Raw genomic sequence first — 21,684 nt, forward strand, 5'->3', positions numbered from 1 at the left:
GAACAACTGGGCTGAATAAGGAAGCAGCGTATCAAGAGGGGTCCAGCCAAGGAGAGGGGAGGTTGGCCTTGGATCTGAGGAGGGAAGAGCAAGTGTAAAGACCCTGCGGCGGATGCGGCTGCAGTCAACGTGAAAGGAGGAGAGTTAGCACAGGGGCAGCAGAGGAGGGGTGAGGCAAAAGTTAGGGAGGGGTGCCGGTCAGACAGAATGATCTGGGGACTCGGGAAGACTAGGTTATTCATGACTAGAATTAGCATCGTTTTGTTATATTATCTATCTTACCCGTAATTTTTACAAATTGCATATTTTATATATATCCTGCCTAATCTCTGATAGCAGGGTTTAGAGAGATTATCATTTTTCTACTACATTATATATTTCCATAATGTTTGATTTTGTATATTTTCGTATTGTTTACAATTAGATAAATGGTATTTTAAAAATATAAGAAAAAAAATAATGCTGAGAGTAATAAAGGGTAGAAGAATAAGAGCCAATGAAAGAACTGGTGAAAGAGCATCCAAGGTAAGAAAACAGTCAGCATAGGGTTCTAGAAGCTAAGAGTTTAAAAAGGAAGAGGGGGCTTCCCTGGTGGCGCAGTGGTTGAGAATCCGCCTGCCGATGCAGGGGACACGGGTTCGTGCCCCGGTCCGGGAAGATCCCACATGCCGCGGAGTGGCTGGGCCTGTGAGCCATGGCCGCTGAGCCTGTGCGTCCGGAGCCTGTGCTCCGCAATGGGAGAGGCCACAACAGTGAGAGGCCCGCGTACCACACACAAAAAATAAATAAATAAAAAATAAAAAGGAAGAGGTAGCCTTCAGGTGCAACAGAATGAAAGCTGAGAAGAGGCAACTTTGGAACAATTAGAAGGTCATTGGTGACTCAGAAAAAATAATTTCTGTGCATTTACAGAAGTTAGACACAGTAGATGTGACCCAAATAAGTGGAAAAAAGGTAAAGGCAGATTTAGAGTACATTTTTCAAGGCCTTAGTGAGAATAGGAACCTCTGAGATATAACAATTTTTTAAATTGTAAAATCATCAAATAAACCATTTTATGTACCATTTGTTACACTGTTTGCAATTCCTAAATTTTGGATTTAGGAATTAAATCCTTTTAAAATAAAGATACCACCCCCCCCCCCCCCCCCACACACACACACACACACACACACGCCCGTGCTGCGGGAGCAACAGCTGGTGTGCTGAGGACAGGGCGGGGGCGGGCGGGGGGAGGGCCTGTGCCGAGGACGGGGCGGGGCCGGGGGGAGGGAAGGTGGTGAGCAGGCAGGGCGGGCAGGGCGGCTGACAGACAGCTTCACTCCCAACGTCCGAACCTCAGAGGCCTGAGGCGCACTCCTCGCCTCCCATTCCTAAACCCAAAGAGATGTCTCCGCACCACGTCGCTCACTTGTGTCCCCTGCGACAACCCTTTCCACCAGCCTTCGCTTCCTCTTGCCGAACGAATCTGGGAGCCTCCCTGTTCCCTGGTGAGGTGTTTATTTTTTTTTCTTTATTTTGTTATAAACACTCCTTTAGGCCTGATTTTCACAGGCCTGGTTTACACAGCTAGGAGTAGCTGCGAAGTCTTTCGATTCTGTCACAGAGGGGTCTCTGGCCTTTCTGTTGCTGCGAGGTCAGAGACTTGCCATGTGGAAGCCAGCCTCTCACTGCACCAGCGTGTGCTTGTTTGAGGGCCAGTGGGCGTTCCACCACAGAGAGGCTTCTGTGGCTTTGAGGCCTCGCATAATCCCTAATACCAGAACCTTGCAAACTTTCCACTAATTTGTTGCTTCTCCACCCTGGGGTTGCCAGCCAGGTCTGCAGCGTGTCTGCTGCATAGTCAGCCTACAGCTGGAGGTCTCCTCTGCAGTCCTTGGCTGGTGCTCTCCCCAGGTGTCCATAGCCTCGGGCAGTGCCTGCTGGACGGTCAGCCCCTCAAAAGGCCTCCAGGCCCCAGGTAAACCCAAAGCAGCAGGTGAGGCTGGGTTCAGGAGTGCAGTTCATCTCTGCACTGGCTCTCCTGTCACCTTCTGGGACAGAATCCCAGTACTCAAGGACTAAGGGGCCTCCAGCAAGGCCAGCTTCCACAGTATCCATTTGCCTGGGATTTTATGGTGCCAGCCTGACGTCCTCTCTCTCCAGCAGTCAGGTTGAGGGTGCCCACAGCAGTCTCTTCTCGGAGGATGGTTTAATGTGAGCTAAGGCTGGCTCTTCTGCCCTAAAGATCCTGGGTGGGACTGAGAACCATGGCCCAGGTTTCTCTCACGAAGCCCGGTTTCACCCCAAGCCACCCACAAATTTTGTCAATACGTTTTCATATCTCCAAAATGAAATACAGAGTAATGTGCAAAGCTATAGAGTAATGTAGATTACACGGAGAATATAACGAGGAGGAGAGGAAAAGGGCTTACATGACACACAGTGTAGCAAATAACAAAACTCTCTGTTGACCACTTTGGTTTTCCACACCTCCAGCCGATTAATTCCCTCCTCAACCAACAGCTGCTGGGTCTCCCACCCCCCAACGCCCCAGTCGTCTCTCTGAACCCCTTTTTAAAAAAAATTTATTTATTTTTTGGCTGCACTGGGTCTTTGTTGCCGTGCATGGGCTTTTTCTAGTTGTGGCGAGCGGGGGCTACTCTTTGTTGTGGTGTGCAGGCTTCTCTTTGCAGTGGTTTCTCTTTGTTGGGGAGCACGGGCTCTAGGCACGCGGGCTCAGTAGTTGTGGCACAGGGGCTCTAGAGCTCAGGCTCAGTAGTTGTGGCACATGGGCTTAGTTGTTCTGCAGCATGTGGGATCTTCCCGGACCAGGGCTCGAACCTGCGTCCCCTGCATTGGCAGGCAGACTCTCAACCACTGTGCCACCAGGGAAGCCCCTGAACCCCTTTTTCACATTTATATGATGCAGTTGTTTGATGGAGTGTCCCATAAATGCCAGTGAGGTCAAATTGATGGTAGTGCTGTTCAAATCTTCTGTAGTCTTACTAGAGTCATTTTCAAGTTATCTTTTCTTCTACTACCCACACTGTTATCTCTGTTTCTTCTGAGTTCCTCTTCCATTTGTTTATTTGGGTTTGGTCTCTGTCTTTCATGTTAATTTTCCTCAAATGTCTGATGATCCTTGGATGTCCATTTATAGTTAAGAGTGAGGCACTAACAAGGTGATGAAAGCTCTGTGTTTGCATAAGATTTGTTGATCTGTGGGTTATAAGGTGATTAAATGGGACTCAAATGGGGGGACTCATAAATGCCTGTATTTCTGAGTCTTTTTTATTCCAAGTTGTATTTCTCTGGAGAAGAATTCTCTGGGGTCAAGAGGGGGGAAGGCATAGGAATCTCACGGTTCAGGGAGCACATAACCCCCTTGACTTCAACAAGGAGCTCCCCACTTGCCCTCCTCCGTCCACAGAACATTCCAGTTTGGCTTCTCTGAGAATAAACCCAGTGGGAGAAGGGCAGCTGCCTCACTTTTCTGGGTGCAGGTAGGAATCTAGGTATCTGATTATCCTTCATTAGGGTTTTGAACCAGTCCTGATATTTCCAGACCTACCTGTCCCTGCATGGTTGCAAACTGGGCTTCCAGTTACTGAGTCTTTCCAGGGTGCTGTGATTTGAATGGGCTTGCTTTTATTGGCACCATCCCCTGAACCCAAGAGAGTTAGGTTTCAGCTTTCTTCACTTTTTCACTTTCTTCATTTTTTAAAAAATTGGATGTCTAGCAAATAAATTCATCAATGGATGGTGGAGAGAGAAGAGAAAAGGGGGCTTTGAAAGGTTTACAAAGGAAATGGCATTTTGATTGGGTCTTGAAGAATCAGTGGGTTTTGACTATTGTAAGACTGGCTGGAGTATTAGGATGTAGGGAAGAAAATTCTAAGTCGAAGAAATTACATGAGCAGGTGAGGAGCAAAGTGATTTAGGTTAAATGATTTCTTTACTAAGGCAGTCATCAACTTCACCATCTGCTTTCCATATGCAAAATTTGGACAGCTCTGGCCCACTTTTGTCTCTTCTCCTAAACTTTGGTCTCCTTCCATTTTTATCTTTCTAAATACCTTTACTGTCAATTTAATGGGGCTTGGCGGTAGGGCAGTAATAAATACATTTGTTTAATGCAGGGTTTCTCAGCCTCAGCACTGTTGATATTTGGGGCCAGATGGTTCTTCATTGGAGGGAAAGGACTTCCCTATGCATTGAAGAGGTTTAGCAGCATCCCTGGATGCCAGTGCCTCCCCCCCCACCCCCCCGTTGTGATAACCAAAAATGTCTCCAGCCTTGCTAAATGTCCCTTATGGGGGGCAGGGGAAGGAGGTGAAAGATTGTCCAGTTAACCATTGGTTTAATCCATAGTTTTTATTGTATGTCTCGAAAAACAGATTTATGAGTGGATGATGATGAGAGGAAAGAACAGGGGTTCTGGAAGGCTTACTAAATGCATTTGACAGGGCTTGACGAATCAGTTGGATTTTGATTGGCTAGAGTGTTAGAATGCAGGGAAGGAAATTCTAGGTCAAAGAAACTACATGAACAATGGGAGCAAAGTGATTCAGGTTACATGGTTTTCTATAATCTCAGTGTAAGGTACCCATGGTGGGGAAAAGGCTGCAAAAGTGAGAGGCAGTTTATGAAGGCTTTGACTGCAAACAAATGGAACCTAGCCCTTATCCTGCAGCGATGTGATCACATCTTTGACCAATAACTCGAACTTTAGAAAATGAGACCTGAGGACTGGGAGGTGAGTTAGGTGTTTAGGGCAATAGTCAGGGATGTCAAGGCCTGACTGGGGCAGTGGAAAGTGAAACTAGAATCTTCAAGTGTCTTCATTTTCGTGATAATTAATAATAATTAAAGGGACTGAAGGGGAGCCAGATCATGAGCTCACTATATATTTGCAGATTAAAAGAAAAACTATGTCTTCCTTCAAGGAAAGTACCTTAACTGGTGGGAATTTCATGGGGTGGACACCCTAACAACCACACCCATGAAACAGCAGCCTTCTTTATTGGTGTGTTGTCAGCCCAGGGTCCAATTATAGTAATTGTCTATCACAAATGGCATTGATGCTTGAGGTTAAAAAGGGAACTAATACTTCCTAATGAAGACCGTTTAAATTTGCATTTGAAGGCAAGGTGATCTACAGAAAAGCCAAAATGCTTTCAGAGGGAACATCACCACTGCCACCCTTGACACCTCGGTTCCTAATCTTAGTAAGAGAAACGGAACTACCCTTTTATCTCAGGTCTACTTGGAAGATCAAGCCAATTTGGCTTTCTGACAGCTGCTACTATTTTTTTTTTAAGGTAATTGTAGAAACTGTCTTTCAATAATTTTGTTTTACAAGTAACAGATTCATTAAAAGCAAAAAAGAGAGTGAGAAGAAACTGTACAGAGATCCTGGAATTTGGTGGGTTAGAGAAGAAATATTTATAGAGGTAGACTTCCTAGAGGTAAAACTGTAAGTGTACAATTGGGACAGCGGTTGTCTTTCCCGGGGACAGGGGAGGTGCCCTGACCACACGGCTCCAGCTACCCTCCCCACTTTTAGTTTCTCCTTCCTATCCTGCCCTCCTCATTAATGAAATGATGGGGAAGTTTTGGTGTAAAGTGAATACTTCCTGATTTGACTAAAATCAGAAAAAAGTACAAAAAGGAGATATGGTTTTGAGAGCAAAGGGAAATTGACTAAATGTGAAATCTTTGGTGCCTTTGGGAACCTCCATGGGGAACTTCATGCTGCTGACGGTTTTGGGGGACACAAAGTACCGAGATTCTCACATCTCACGATGGACTGAGGAATCAGGCCTGTTTTAAGTGTCTCTGTGTGATACCTTCACCTTAGATTTTTATTTTCAGGCCTGGCTTCCCACTGGAAAGCGTGTCACACAGCTGACTGCTACGGAGTTAGAAAGTTGTTCTGTCAATAGAGAAAGTCACAGTGAAGTTTGAAGATTCCAGAGGCATAAATACTGCTAACAGTGACTTGCTGCTTGAGAGGATAAAACATTAGCTTTTGGAACATATGGTTAATTTAATTTCATATTATCTCCTCTGAATTAAACAAGATGAGAGCAGATACATTTTAACAAATGATTCATCCAAGCCTGTTCTCTTTCCATATAAAATATCCAAGGCAATTGTAAATATACATATATATTTACAATTCATATATATATACATACGTACATATACATATATATTTATATATGTTAGTCCTAGTCTGCAACGTTTGTCTTTTCTTTCAACTCAGCAAAGTTTTTATTTTTGTGCAGTATGCCATATTAATGTGTCCTGCTGGTTGCAGGTGGGTAGAGATATAACAGTGTACATCTGTAAATTGCCTAATTTGAACTGATTATCGGTATAATAAGGGATTATTATACCCTTATTGACATTATTGACAGGTCCGTTTGCAATAACAATTTGCCTGTCGAGAAGGGTACTGTCTTCTGAAAGTTATTAATAAAAAAGTAAAACTGATACGTATTAGACTTGAAAAGAACAAATGTTGGTAAACTTTGTCACAATCAAAAAATGTTCTTTTTATGTTCTTCCAGTTGCTCAGAAGGAGGGCAGTCATCGGTTAAATAAATAAGTTATAGGATGAAACCCAAATATCTACACAGGCTCAATCTATCACTTGCTAATCATTGCTAGACTTTAGCTGGGTCAAGGACCATACCTTTGATAGATACATTGAGAAGATTAATGTTACTAGATGGTCAATTTCTCCTTTTATTCTTTTAAAATTCTCTAAATGTTAATTATTAGCTAAAATCAGTAAACCTCTTGAACTATTTTCTTGTTCTTATGATACAGTGGGGTGTGATGGGGACTAGATCTTGACTTCTTGCAACCTAGAAAACTGCCATTTGGAAGATTGAAAGCATCTGATGCCTGTTTTTTTTTTTTTTTTTTTTTTTTTGCGGTATGCGGGCCTCTCACTTTTGTGGCCTCTCCCGTTGTGGATCACAGGCTCTGGATGCGCAGGCCCAGCGGCCATGGCTCACGGGCTCAGTTGCTCCGCGGCATGTGGGATCCTCCCGGACCGGGGCACGAACCCGTGTCCCCTGCATCGGCAGGCGGACTCCCAACCACTGCGCCACCAGGGAAGCCCTGATGCCTGTTTTATGGAGCCTGCCGCCTGTCTGTGGTACAGATTGGTTTGGGGAGGGCTACTTTGTGGGACTCTGTGTCAGGCCCAGATACTAGCAGTAATGACAACTAGCATTTGTGTAGTGCTCACCATGTGCCAGGCGCCCTTCTAAGTGCCTTACATATGTTAATTCATTTAATCCTCAAATGGCCCTTTGATGAGTAGACTGAGGTGCAGGGATATTAAATACATTGATTGCCAAAGCCAGGCTTTCTGATGCCAAAGTCTACCTTTCTAATAATGTGAAAGATATTCCTCTTGAGATAATGATGTCAGGGCAGATAGGGTTATGGCCAATCAAAGGGACACTCATCAACCAGGACAGGCTCGTGGAATGTGGACTCCCAAGGATTCCTAGAAACAAGTGGGCAAGGGTGGAGCATGGGGAAGAGAATCAGGAACTCCCCATGTTTAAGGAAGATGGTGATTCAGACTATTATGGGGGCATTAAAGACTGGAGGGGTTAAGGGTATCTGCATTACATATATTATTATAGTCCAAATTCTAACTATGTTACTTATTTTTAAGCTGTGGTCATGGGGGTGATCAATGTAGGAAGAAGATACAACTTATTACTTAATCTGTATTTTTTTTTTTTTTTTTGCGGTACGCGGGCCTCTCACTGTTGTGGCCTCTTCCGCTGCGGAGCACAGGCTCCGGACGCGCAGGCTCAGCGGCCATGGTTCACGGGCCCAGCCGCTCCGCGACATGTGGGATCTTCCCAGACCGGGGAACGAACCCGTGTCCCCTGCATCGGCAGGCGGACTCTCAACCACTGCGCCACCAGGGAAGCCCTAATCTGTCTTCTTCTTCAACAAGTATCTATTGCGTGTCTACTGTACTATCTGTAGCAGATAGTCACACAAAGCAGAAGGCACTGTAGTGTTCGCCTGGGGGGACGCAGTCAGGGTCTGCAGACTCTGGACTTCTGTGGACGTCTCAGTGAGTGCGAGCAACTCAGGGGTGGCCCACCCTTCTGCCTCCTCTGTGCTGGGACTGTGTTCCAGGAAACATCCTCAGGTGTGCTAGGCATGGCTGCCAGCACAGTTTGTGGTGGTCCCTGGCAGGACTGGGTGAGGCAAGCAGGAACACACAAAGCTGAGGGGACCCGCCCAGGGGAGTGACTTGGGAAGCACTTACCATAATACCTCGCCTTTCCTGGTACAGGCCTTAATTCCTTACCTATACCTCTGATGGGGTTGGGAACAAGGGGACTCATCTTTATTTGGCAACACTACCTGACTGATAAGGGGCTGTTTCCTCTCTATGTATTCCACGCAGTGTACATTTTTGTATGTTTTGCTACAGAGACGTTAATGTGTTTGATTATATGGCCTCCACCCAATCCCACCAGGTGTGAAAATGTATAATGTGCACGCCAGGTTCCTGCGCTGGATGCTTTTTGTTTGCCCAGAGCCACTCTCCTTCCTTCTCCACTTTGCTCTGGCCCCTGGGAGGCAAGCCTTGTGGGTACTTCAGTGGACACCTCCTGCCCTCCAGCTTCCCGGTCAGGATCAGCCAGTGGGAGGCACCAGCCGAGATCAGAGAGCAGGAGGAGAGGGAGATGGGGTATCTATTCCCCTGGCTGCCCTGCTGCTGGGCCAAGAGGTGGCAGTGGCCCAGGTCCTCTATGAAAAGCCACAGCTCTGGCCAGACAGCCTCTCCTAGAGCTGTAGTTTTGGTCCTGTCTGGGTTCCTGTAACCACCACCCTTCCCCTAGCCTTTCAGGCCTATGAATTCCTAATGTGCTGGGATACTTAAAATATAAGATACAATGACAGGACATAAGGCATCATCTGAAAACTACCTAGGTTGTTGAAATGGTGGAATAAGAGGAATTACGGCTTGGAATGTGGAGTGAACCTTATTGACTCAGGAGAAAAAGGGAAGGAAGAAGCAGAGAACCAATTAAGTTCAGAGAATGGTCATTCCCTGAGCATCTGTTGTGAGCCAGATTCATTCACATTTATCATCTTGCTTAATTCAACCAACAGCCCTGTGAGATCTGTTATTATTCCTATTAGAGATTAGGGACTTGGCTGTGGTTACATAGTAACCCCTGCTAGTTAACGCCTCTTGACTGTAGGCCTCAAGAGGGGATGAAAATTGATGCTTCTGTCCCAGACACCTCCTAGGAATAGGTTGCCCCTTCCTGGCACTGTTGGACTAGGAGTAAAGGGTATAGGAAAAGGGAGGCTGGGATGTCCCAGAAATGGATTCCAGATATCAGAGCCTTTCCTACTTTGGCAAAGGGTGAGCCATAAGGAAGTGGCCCAGGTACCAGAACTAAGGGAGGAATCACCTCTGGGAAGGGTGAAAAGTTGCACCAAAAGCCACCCTCAAGTACCTCGATGTAAAGTCTCCTCTAAGTGCACCCTGCTTACTTTTAACCATATCAGAAATAAGAGGGAACGTCTTCAGTTTCTTTCGTTTAATGGAAACCATGAATGTGAATAGCTCACAGAGACCGTTGGCCCTATTAATACCTAGGAATGCCACACAGACTTTATTTTATAGAAGCTTCATACTAAGAGGGTTTTTTAGTTGGACACCGTTATTCTTTAGAATCAAAAAGTCAAAAAGTGGTCTTCTGTTTTAAAGAAGAAATTACAAATACTTCTCCCATTAAGAATTACTGTTCATCTGATAATAGCACCTAGAATGATAACTGCATGGTTGATAAGAACATGGCTTTAGCATCAGGTAGAACTGGGTTCAAATTCCAGCTCAGCTCTGATGTAAGTTGGGGTATAGATTGGCTATATAAAAGAAATCCAAATAACAGAGGTTTCAACAAGAGAGGAGTCTATTTTTTCCATTACTTAATAGTCTGAGGTAGGTGGCCCAGGAAGGGTATAGCTGGTCTGTGCTACAAGGCTGTCAGGAGCCAGGCTCCTTCAACCTTATTTCACCATCTCTAGGATGATGCCTATAACTGTAAGGCCCAAGGTGTCTCACTACTTCAACATTTCAAAGAGAAGGATGGTGGAAGAGGAGAGAACGGGGAAGCCCCTTCCCTTTAAAGGTAAGTCCAGGAAGTTACCCATACTGTACTATACCATTTCCCCTCATAGCCCATTGGCCAGATCTCAGTCTGTGTCTGTAACCAGCTGCAAGGGAGGCTGGGAAATGAAGTCTTTGTTCTAAAAGTTTACGTGTTCAGAAAATCAGAGGTATGATCACTGTGGGACCAGCTGTGTGATGTTGGGCTAATTAACTTCTGTGTCCCCATTTCTGTATCTGTACAATGGGAATAATAAGAGCTTACCTTGCAGAGTTGATGTGATGATTAAAAAGGAATGCGTTTAAGCACTTAATAAAGCTAGCTAGGATTATTACTGGCTTCCTGAGGCTGGGAACAGTTATAGCACCATCCACCCAGCTTGCCAGGACCCTGACCTTGCCACTTATTTGCAGTGAAAACTCATGTTTGAATCTTCTAAAGACCTTTCTGGTTAGGGTTCAGTGACCAAAACAATTACCTTCCAACAATGATAAACAAAGGTACATTCCACATGATTCCTAGGAGAAAAGGGGTTGGCAGTGGCTATGATTCCTTTCCCCTGTTTACTAGCCCCCAGAGGACCATGGACTAGTGGTGGGGGGGTGGAGGTGTGGAGCAGAGTTTGGCTCTGTCTTCTGCTGCCCAGCCATGCCCAAAGCTTACCTTTCATCTCCCAAGCCCCGCAATCCAGTTTCAAGCTGAAGTATGCCGACTCCCCACGCAGTCCCCTTGCTTTCATTCTCATGGCCTGGCCCCCAGCCAACCCACCACAGAGCCAGCCACATTTAGCTGAAGTTTGACAATGAATTATTATTAGAAAATAATTTTTACCAGATTGCCTTTTGCTGGCTTTGTTTCAAGAGGCTGGATAACGATGCAGGTGCTAAATCAGATGGGAGGCAGAAGCTTCTTCCTTCCAGAAGAAGTATCACCTAGAACCTTGTTGGAGAATACACTCACGCTATGGCATGGCTAATCCATTTTAAAAGACCCTGTCAAATATCCAGAGTTAAGAAAAGCTACCCAAACCTCTCTGAGGGATCATTGGTGCTGTGGCTTATAGAATACCAGCTCTTCCTTACACGTGACCCAAAAGGCACTCCTGTTTTCAGGTAGCCTCAGTTTTGCTGAACATCCTCAGTTCAAGGTCTGCAATCATTTGTTGCAGACTACTCTACCAAGCTCTTCCATAGCCCTTGGGGCTCCCGCGTTCTGGGGTGGCAGGGGTACTGTCAGCCTGCTTTGTTGATGAGCAATCTGACCACTTAGGACAGTTCAACCTCAGACTTCTGTGGTCATTCTTATTGCCTTTCAGGACGTTGTTGCCTTGCCCCATTCCTCCCCATGGAAAGAATTATCTCCCTAACTTCATCACTACATCTGGCGGCAAAGACCAAGAGCCTAGGGCAGTTGAAAACATGCCTGTATTTTCAGTCCACGGGGGTTGAAGTTCTTCTTGGTTGTAAATCATCAAAGAATTCCTCAGCTGCAATGGTTCCATTGTTAACACACAGAGATGCTTGTGAAAGATGTTATAAGTCAATAGCTTTTCTTATTTCCATCCTTCCCTCCCTCCCTTCCTCCCTCCTTCCCTCCCTTCTTTTATTCCTTCCTTCCCTCCCTCCCTTCCTTCTTTCCTTCCTTCCATTTCCCCACTTTTTCTTTGCTCTCCTTTTTTGGGGTGCATATAAATCACTGTGATTGCAATAAACAGTCTAGATTGGGGTTTCAGTGAACTAAGGTTTATGCATCATAGCTAGTTACTAGCTTGTCCTCACTACAGTAAACTTACTTGATGCCCTCTGCACAGTTAAGGGAACCAAAATAAACTCAACTCCGCAGTCCGGTTATCCACAACGAGGACCAATCCGTTGATATGCATCACTTACAATAAAAACTTTGGTTTTTCAAATTGATTCAATGTCCCTCAATTCCATCTGGATAATAGAAGTTGTAATGTAAAACAAAAGCAACTCTTTTTTCTGCATAGAATAAGGGCCATGTGTGGAATTGAAACCACTCCTTTTCAAAGTAGATTATTTTCCAACAGTTTGGGCAATCCCCATTTGTGATAGCAAGGAAAGCTTGCAAAAGGCAGCAAAGATTCCCTGCATACCCCACCCCCCAATCCAATCCTTTAATCTTTTTATGTTGATTCTTTGCCACTTAGACCTAAGGAAATAACTTGGCTTAAAGATAATAGCTATGCATCACCATAACCTGTTGCTAGGTGTGGTTTCAAGGCAACTTTTATTTTTCAATATATATCCTTTGATAATAAAGTAACATGACCCTTCTAGTAATTAGTAATGCTTTTCAACAATAACTCTCACAAAGGAATTGGCATAATTCTGCAAGTATAGTTATGTTTCCTATTAGTATTTGTACATAGATACAGGGAGGATCTTATAGACATGCAGAAATACACCCTTAACAACATAGAAACCAATAAAACCCCAATTGGAAAGATTCTCATTCTCCTGTTAGATTCAAAAGCAAAAGCCTAGAAGAAGGCATTCTGTATTTTTAATGGTTTGCTTATTAAAGAAAAAGGTCTTATTTCTTCAAAGAAATATAAAACAGAACATAAAGATTCTGGGTAACTTTAGTCATGGAAATTGGCTTCAACTACTTTCTTCTTTATTCTAGACAAAAAGACCATTTTCTTTTTTTTTTTTTTTTGAATTTTATTTTATTTATTTTTTTATACAGCAGGTTCTTATTAGTCATCAATTTTATACACATCAGTGTGTACATGTCAAACCCAATTGCCCATGTCATCACCCCCCCACCCCCAACGCCCAGCGGCTTTCCCCCTTGGTGTCCATACGTTTGTTCTCTACATCTGTGTCTCAACTTCTGCCCTGCAAACCGGTTCATCTGTACCATTTTTCTAGGTTCCATATACATGCATTAATACACGATATTTGTTTTTCTCTTTCTGACTTACTTCACTCTGTATGACAGTCTCTAGATCCATCCACGTCTCAACAAATGACTCAATTTCGTTCCTTTTTAGGGCTGAGTAATATTCCATTGTATATATGTACCACATCTTCTTTATCCATTTGTCTGTCAATGGTCATTTAGATTGCTTCCATGACCTGGCTATTGTAAATAGTGCTGCAGTGAACATTGCATGTGTCTTTATGAATTATGGTTTTCTCTGGGTATATGCCCAGTAGTGAGATTGCTGGGTCATAGGGTAGTTCTATTTTTAGTTCTTTAAGGAACCTCCATACTGTTCTCCATAGTGGTTGTATCAATTTACATTCCCACCAACAGTGCAAGAGGGTTCCCTTTTCTCCACACCCTCTCCAGCATTTGTTGTTTGTAGATTTTCTGATGATGCCCATTCTAACTGGTATGAGGTGATCCCTCATTGTAGTTTTGATTTGCATTTCTCTAATGATTAGTGATGTTGAGCAGCTTTTCATGTGCTTCCTGGCCATCTGTATGTCTTCTTTGGAGAAATGTCTATTTAGGTCTTCTGCCCATTTTTTTGGTTTTTTTTAAAGAAGATGTTGGGGGTAGGAGTTTATTAATTAATTTATTTATTTTTGCTGTGTTGGGTCTTAATTTCTGTGTGAGGGCTTTCTCTAGTTGTGGCAAGTGGGGGCCACTCTTCATCGCGGTGCATGGGCCTCTCACTATTGCAGCCTTTCTTGTTGCGGAGCACAGGCTCCAGATGTGCAGGCTCAGTAGTTGTGGCTCATGGGCCTAGTTGCTCCGCAGCATGTGGGATCTTCCCAGACCAGGGCTCGAACCCGTGTCCCCTGCATTAGCAGGCAGATTCTCAACCACTGCACCACCAGGGAAGCCCCCATTTTTGGATTGGGTTTTTGTTTCTTTAATATTGAGCTGCATGATCTGTTTATATACTTTGGAGATTAATCCTTTGTGCTTTGATTCGTTTGCAAATATTTTCTCCCATTCTGAGGGTTGTCTTTTCATCTTGTTTATGGTTTCCTTTGCTGTGCAAAAGCTTTGAAGTTTCATTAGGTCCCATTTGTTTATTTTTGTTTTTATTTCCATTACTCTAGGAGGTGGATCAAAAACGATCTTGCTATGATTTATGTCAAAGAGTGTTCTTCCTATGTTTTCCTCTAAGAGTTTTATAGTATCTGGTCTTACATTTAGGTCTCGAATCCATTTTGAGTTTATTTCTGGGTATGGTGTTAGGGAGTGTTCTAATTTCATTCTTTTACATGTAGCTATCCAGTTTTCCCAGCACCACTTATTGAAGAGACTGTCTTTTCTCCATTGTATATCCTTGCCTCCCTTGTCATAGATTAGTTGACCATAGGTGCATGGGTTTATCTCTGGGCTTTCTATCTTGTTCCATTGATCTATGCTTCTGTTTTTGTGCCAGTACCATATTGTCTTGATTACTGTAGCTTTGTAGTATAGTCTGAAGTCAGAGAGTCTGATTCCTCCAGCTCTGTTTTTTTCTCTCAAGATTGCTTTGGCTATTCGAGGTCTTTTGTGTCTCCATACAAATTTTAAGATTGTTTGTTCTAGTTCTGTAAAAAATGCCATTGGAAATTTGATAGGGATTGCATTGACCCTAGACTGCTTTGGGTAGTATAGTCATTTTCACAATATTGATTCTTCCAATCCAAGAACATGGTATATCTATCCATCTGTTGGTATCATCTTTAATTTCTTTCATCAGTGTCTTATAGTTTTCTGCATACAGGTCTTTTGTCTCCCTAGGTAGGTTTATTCCTAGGTATTTTATTCTTTTTGTTGTAATGCTAAATGGGAGTGTTTCCTTAATTTCTCTTTCAGATTTTTCATCATTGGTGTATAGGAATGCAAGAGATTTCTGTGCGTTACTTTTGTATCCTGCAACTTTACCAAATTCGTTGATTAGCTCTAGTAGTTTTCTGGTGACATTTTTAGGATTCTCTATGTATAGTATCATGTCATCTGAAAACCGTGACAGTTTTACTTCTTCTTTTCCAATTTGTATTCGTTTTATTTCTTTTTCTTCTCTGATTGCCACAGCTAGGACTTCCAAAACTATGTTGAATAATAGTGGTGAGAGTGGACATCCTTGTCTCGTTCCTGGTCTTAGAGGAAATGCTTTCAGTTTTCACCATTGAGAATGATGTTTGCTGTGGATTTGTCATTTATGGTCTTTATTATGTTGAAGTCTTTATTATGTTTATGGTCTTTATTATGTTTATTATGTCTATTATTATATAACTCTCCACTTTCTGGAGAGTTTTTATCATAAATGGGTGTTGAATTTTGTCAAAAGCTTTTTCTGCATCTATTGAGATGATCATATGGTTTTTATTCTTCAGTTTGTTAATATGGTGTATCACATTGATTGATTTGCATATATTGAAGAATCCTTGCATCCCTGGGATAAATCCCACTTGATCATGGTGTATGATCCTTTGAATGTGTTGTTGCATTCTGTTTGCTAGTATTTTGTTGAGGATTTTTGCATCTATATTCATCAGTGATATTGGTCTGTAATTTTCCTTTTTTGTAGTATCTTTGTCTGGTTTTGGTATCAGGGTGATGGTGGCCTCATAGAATGAGTTTCAGAGTGTTCGTTCCTCTGCAATTTTTTGAAAGAGTTTGAGAAGGATGGGTGTTAGCTCTTCTCTAAATGTTTGATAGTATTCACCTGTGAAGCCATCTGGTCATGGACTTTTGTTTGTTGGAAGATTTTATTTTTTTCTTTTGCGGTATGTGGGCCTCTCACTGTTGTGGCCTCTCCCATTGCGGAGCACAGGCTCCGACGGACGTGCAGGTTCAGTGGCCATGGCTCACAGGCCCAGCCGCTCCTTGGCATGTGGGATCTTCCCGGACTGGGGCACAAACCTGTGTTCCCTGCATTGGCAGGTGGACTCTCAACCACTGTACTACCAGGGAAGCCCTGTTGGAAGATTTTTAATCACAGTTTCACTTTCATTACTTGTGATTGGTTTGTTCATATTTTCTATATCTTCCCAGTTCAGTCTTGGAAGGCTATACCTTTCTAAGAATTTGTCCATTTCTTCCAGGTTGTCCATTTTATTGGCATAGAGTTGCTTGTAGTAGTATCTTAGGATGCTTTGTATTTCTGCAGTGTCTGTTGTAACTTCTCCTTTTTCATTTCTAATTTTATTGATTTGAGTCCTCTCCCTCTTTTTCTTGATGAATCTGGCTAATGGCTTATCAATTTTTTTATCTTCTCAAAGAACCAGCTTTTAGTTTTATTGATCTTTGCTATTGTTTTCTTTGTTTCTATTTCATTTATTTCTGCTCTGATCTTTATGATTTCTTTCCTTCTGCTAACTTTGGGTTTTCTTTGTTCTTCTTTCTCTAGTTCCTTTAGGTGTAAGGTTAGATTGTTTATTTGAGATTTTTCTTGTTTCTTGAGGTAGGCTTGTATAGCTATAAACTTCCCTCTTAGAACTGCTTTTACTGCATCCCATAGGTTTTGGATCATCGTGTTTTCATTGTCATTTGTCTCTAGGTATTTTTTGATTTTGTCTTTGATTTCTTCAGTGATCTCTTGGTTATATAGTCACGTATTGTTTAGCCTCCATGTGTTTGTGTTTTTTACGTTTTTTTCCCTGTAATTCATTTCTAATCTCATAGTGTCATGGTCAGAAAAGAAGCTTGATATGATTTCAATTTTCTTAAATTTACTGAGGCTTGATTTGTGACCCAAAATGTGATCTATCCTGGAGAATGTTCTGTGCACACTTGAGAAGAAAATGTAATCTGCTGTTTTTGGATGGAATGTCCTATAAATATCAATTAAATCTATCTGGTCTATTGTGTCATTTAAAGCTTCTATTTCCTTATTTATTTTCATTTTGGATGATCTGTCCATTGGTGTAAGTGAGGTGTTAAAGTCCCCCAATATTATTGTGTTACTGTCGATTTCCTGTTTTATAGCTGTTAGCAGTTGCATTATGTATTGAGGTGCTCTTGTGTTGGGTGCATATATATTTATAATTGTTATATCTTCTTCTTGAATTGATCCCTTGATCATTATGTAGTATCCTTCCTTGTCTCTTGTAACATTCTTTATTTTAAAGTTTATTTTATCTGATATGAGTATTGCTACTCCAGCTTTCTTTTGATTTCCATTTGCATGGAATATATTTTTCCATCCCCTCACTTTCAGTATGTATGTGTCCCTAGGTCTGAAGTGGGTCTCTTGTAGACAGCATATATATGGGAAAAGACCATTTTTCTATCATGTGATAAAATAGCCCATAAGGCATTATTCAAGGAATGAGGAGAAACATTTCATTTTAGTTGACTTTAATATTGAAAAGTTTGCAGGAAATGTTCATAATTTAAATTTAAGTGAAAGAAAGTGGAATGCCAGATATCATGAGCTCAATTTTATAAAAACTGGGAAAATACACATTGAAAAGATTGAAAGAATATGTACTGAAATGTTAGCATTTGTTTTCTGTGGCTATTGAGATTATTTATTGGGAATGTTTACCTTATTTATTCTTTTGTGCCACTTTCCATTTCTATAGTGGTTAAGTTATATTCTTTTAAGAGAAAAATATGATTTTAAGAAAACACAAAATAATGAAAGATCTCCTTTACCAATAGAAATAAAACAGGAAAAAATAGAAAAAAACATTTCTTTGGGAAAGTGAAACTTTAGGTTTTTTGTTTTTTTTTTCTTGTTTTGTTCCAGGGGTTGACAAACTTTTCTATAAAGGGTCAGTAGTGAATATTTTATGCTTTGTGGGCCACCAGTATCTGCTGTAGCAACTCTACTTTGCCATTACAGTGCGAAAGCCAATGTGGACAATACATAAATGAATGGGCATAGATGGGTTCCAATAAAACTTTATTTATTGACCCTGAAATTTGAATTTCATATAATTTTATATATTATGAAATATCATTCTTCTTTTGATTTACCCTTACTATTTAAAAATATAAAAACCATTCACAGCTTGTGGCTCATGTAAAAACACATGACAGGCCAGATTTAGCCTTCAGGCCATCCTTTGCCAGCCATTGCTCTATTCTATTCTTCCATGTTTTCCCCCCAAATGTAAATAGAGATGCATTAATTTTTTACCAGTTTTCTTACTTTCATAATAATAATGACATCAAAACATTTAACCAGGGCTTCCCTGGTGGCGCAGTGGTTGGGAGTCTGCCTGCCGATGCGGGGGACGCGGGTTTGTGCCTTGGTCCGGGAGGATCCCGCATGCCGTGGAGCGGCTGGGCCCATGGGCCGTGGCCACTGGGCCTGCACGTCCGGAGCCTGTGCTCCTCAATGGGAGAGGCCACAGTGGTGAGAGACCCACGAACCGCAAAAAAAAAAAAGAAAAAGAAAAACAAAAAAAACCCCATTTAACCCACAGATATAGAAAACAAACTTATGGTTACCAAAGAGGAAAGAATAAGGGATAAATTAGGAGGCTGGGATTAACATATACACACTACTATATATAAATTAGATAACCAACAAGGACCTACTGTACAGCACAGGGAACTATATGCAATATTTTGTAATAACATATAAGGGAAAAGAATCTGAAAAAGAAGATATATATATATATATATATATATATATATATATATATATATATATATATATATATCAGTGTGCTGTACACCTGAAACTAACATGACATTGTAAATCAACTATACCTCAATAAAAAATTTTTTTTAAATTTTTACATGAGTGCATATACTCAGGTCACTCATAGTACAAAAGTTTATTCCTGTAGGTAGAAACCAAGTTGGGTTCTGCTACACCAACTGAAATCCTAAGTCTGGTCAGTCAAGGTTAGAATTCAAGTGGCTGATGTGTGGCTTCACCGTGCTGATGAAAGGGAGGGGTGTCTTTCCCAACAAATCTGGCCACGGCTAAGCCTCAGAAGCCGTTCCTCTCAAGGTGTCTGGTGATGGTGTCGGTGACATTTCCTGAGGCTTCATCAGGACCTCACTGTGGAGGAAACAATCATTCTCTCGTGGTCACCACAAGGGCTGAACCAGGAGCACTTTCCCCACTAGAATGAGTCAGGTGTAACCCCACACTGGTATCTCAGTGGTTCAAAGAGGATGTTGTTTATTGGAGAGGGGGTATGTAAAATCAGAGGCCAGCGCGGTTCAATGTCAGTAATTCTGTGGCCCTTCTAAGTGACTGTTATCATAAGCTACGGCGATTTGGGGGTGGGAGAGAGTAGAGTCAGATCCTAACTGTTTTTTGTTTTTTTTTTTTCAAGTCTTGACGGACTGTTTTGTTGAAAGCTTGTGCATTCCTGGAGTCTTTTGTTATTGCTGCTTTTGTTGTTTTTCAAAAATAAGACTTTTTTTTTTTAACTGCTTCATTACCTCATTCAGTAGAGAACAGAGTCATTTTGGCAAGGTCCAGGTAACTGAGAAAGAGAGAGACAGTGGGCCTTGGGGAAGGGCACAGTTCTGGGAGACTGTCAATGCCATAAACCCAACAGAGAAAATGGATCAAGGAGGGCAGGGCACATGCTTCATAGCATCAATCAACAAATCTATGGCAAAGCACTCATTAAATACCTACTGTGTTCTAGATTTCTATGGCCCTGGCACATTCTACTTGCTATTCTATACTAATGATCAGACAGACACCATATGCTTCCAGGGCTGATATGAGGTCAGTGGAAAAGTACAGGGAACAATTTTTCAAAAATACAACTTTGCAACTTACTGTAAACTCAAATTCTGCTTATCATAACGGGCTTAGTTTAGGAGACACTGTAGAACTAATTAATATCCTTTGTTTGTGTAAGGATAGGTTTCTTAATAGTCCACGTTAAAAACAAAAAGCATATCTACAGGTTTCCTATTTGGTAGAGAAGGTTCCCACTGTACAAAGGCACACCTTATAAGGATTTGAACAGAAGAACAGATGAGTCTGATTCATTCACTGTGGGAGGAGTTCCTGACTTCAGAACTCCCGAGGGCCTAACAGTGATTCATATGAGAGGTTCTCTGCTGATGATCCCCTAACAGTCATCACCACCTTCTGACTGTCCCCAAAGGACATCCAGACACCACCCTTGCAGGAGATCAGGACTAGAGTATGACCCCAATGGCCTGGAGAACCATTGAGAAGCATCAGAGACGTCCTCCCTCCTTGACAGATCTGCCCTTTTATTCCATATTAAACCAGCAAGAGCCATAGGTGGTCACTTTAGGGGAAGAAATAGATTTAGGTGCTCAGACCCCTGCAGGGTCTGGGCAAGGGTGTGGCGTAGAGGTGGCACAAAGAGGCTAAAGTTGCCTCACACGTTGTCCTCTTGTAGCCTGGGCTTAGTCTCTTGCTGGTTGACAAAGCACAGCACTGCTCAGGGATGAAGGGCATTTCAACTTTGAACTATATATTTTTTCTTGAGGTCAAAACATTCTGTAAGGGGGCTTCCCTGGTGGCGCAGTGGTTGAGAGTCCGCCTGCCGATGCAGGGGACACGGGTTCGTGCCCCGGTCTGGGAAGATCCCACATGCTGCGGAGCGGCTGGGCCCGTGAGCCATGGCCACTGAGCCTGAGCGTCCGGAGCCTGTGCTCCACAACGGGAGAGGCCACAACAGTGAGGCCCGCATACCACAAAAAAAAAAAAAAAAAAAAAAAAAAAAAAAAACATTCTGTAAGTACATAGCTCTGGAATCACAAATGGGAAAATTTGACTTGTTTTGCAGAAATGAACTTTTTTTCAGGGACATTTTGTTTTCTTTTAATATAAGGTACTGCTATATTATTATTCCCATCTTAGTGAATCTCATGCTTTCTGGGATTTTTAAAAATTAAACAAAAATGAACTGGAAGAGGTGGTCAGAAAGAAAGATAGGAGTGTGTGTGTGCATGTATGAATGAATGAGAGTTGCTGCTATATAAGGAATTTATGTAAAATACATAATGTTTGAATCAGACGGGCACAGGTTAAAATCCTAACTCCAGCATTTATTACCTAAGTGATTTGGGACAAATTAGATGACCTCAGTTTTTTAATCTGCAAAGTGTGTATAACCTTAACTGTTTAGTGCTAACACAGAGGAGGTGCTCAATGAATGACAACATTCATTATTACGTATAATGAAAGCTCAGAAAGAATTGTATGGAACTCCTGGTCCACTTCTGTAGTTTTAGAAGTTCTATAGATTTTGATTACTTTACCCATTTGACTAGTGAATCTTCGTACCTGTTAACTTCAGCTTCAGAATTCCAGATTTTGAAATGTGTATAGATCTTATGCCACAGGATTTGAAATGGGGCGCCCAGACCCATGGGTCATGGATATGAGGTTTGGCCAACCCACTCTGCACATCCCACATCCCAGATCTTAAATCGGTCGTTCTTGTTGTCTAACTATGCTGCTGTTCAAGAAAACTTAGAGTGACTAAAGTTATACCGTACTCGTTTGCCAGGGTGAATGAATAAGAAAGAGGATACAATGTCTGAACTTTACTTCCAGCCAGGAGGGGGCCCAGAAAGTGAGTCCTGGACAAGAGTTCTGGGGGTCTGAGCTGATGAGGCAGGGAGCAGGGGCGAGAGAGCA

At 42.2% G+C, this 21,684-nt stretch overlaps 1 long non-coding RNA gene across 1 annotated transcript in view; it reads left to right on the plus strand.

The window, feature by feature from the left end:
- The first annotated feature begins 10,082 nt into the window (after positions 1 to 10,082).
- The window catches only part of LOC136794389 (uncharacterized), a 42,325-nt gene continuing 30,723 nt past the window's right edge, over positions 10,083 to 21,684 (plus strand). Inside the window, exon 1 of the long non-coding RNA XR_010841083.1 lies at positions 10,083 to 10,181. This is a non-coding gene — a long non-coding RNA (uncharacterized lncRNA). The remainder of the gene's footprint in view (positions 10,182 to 21,684) is intronic.

The sequence above is a fragment of the Kogia breviceps genome, chromosome 6, assembly GCF_026419965.1.
Source record: "Kogia breviceps isolate mKogBre1 chromosome 6, mKogBre1 haplotype 1, whole genome shotgun sequence".
In the NCBI taxonomy this organism is placed as follows: Eukaryota; Metazoa; Chordata; class Mammalia; order Artiodactyla; family Physeteridae; genus Kogia; species Kogia breviceps.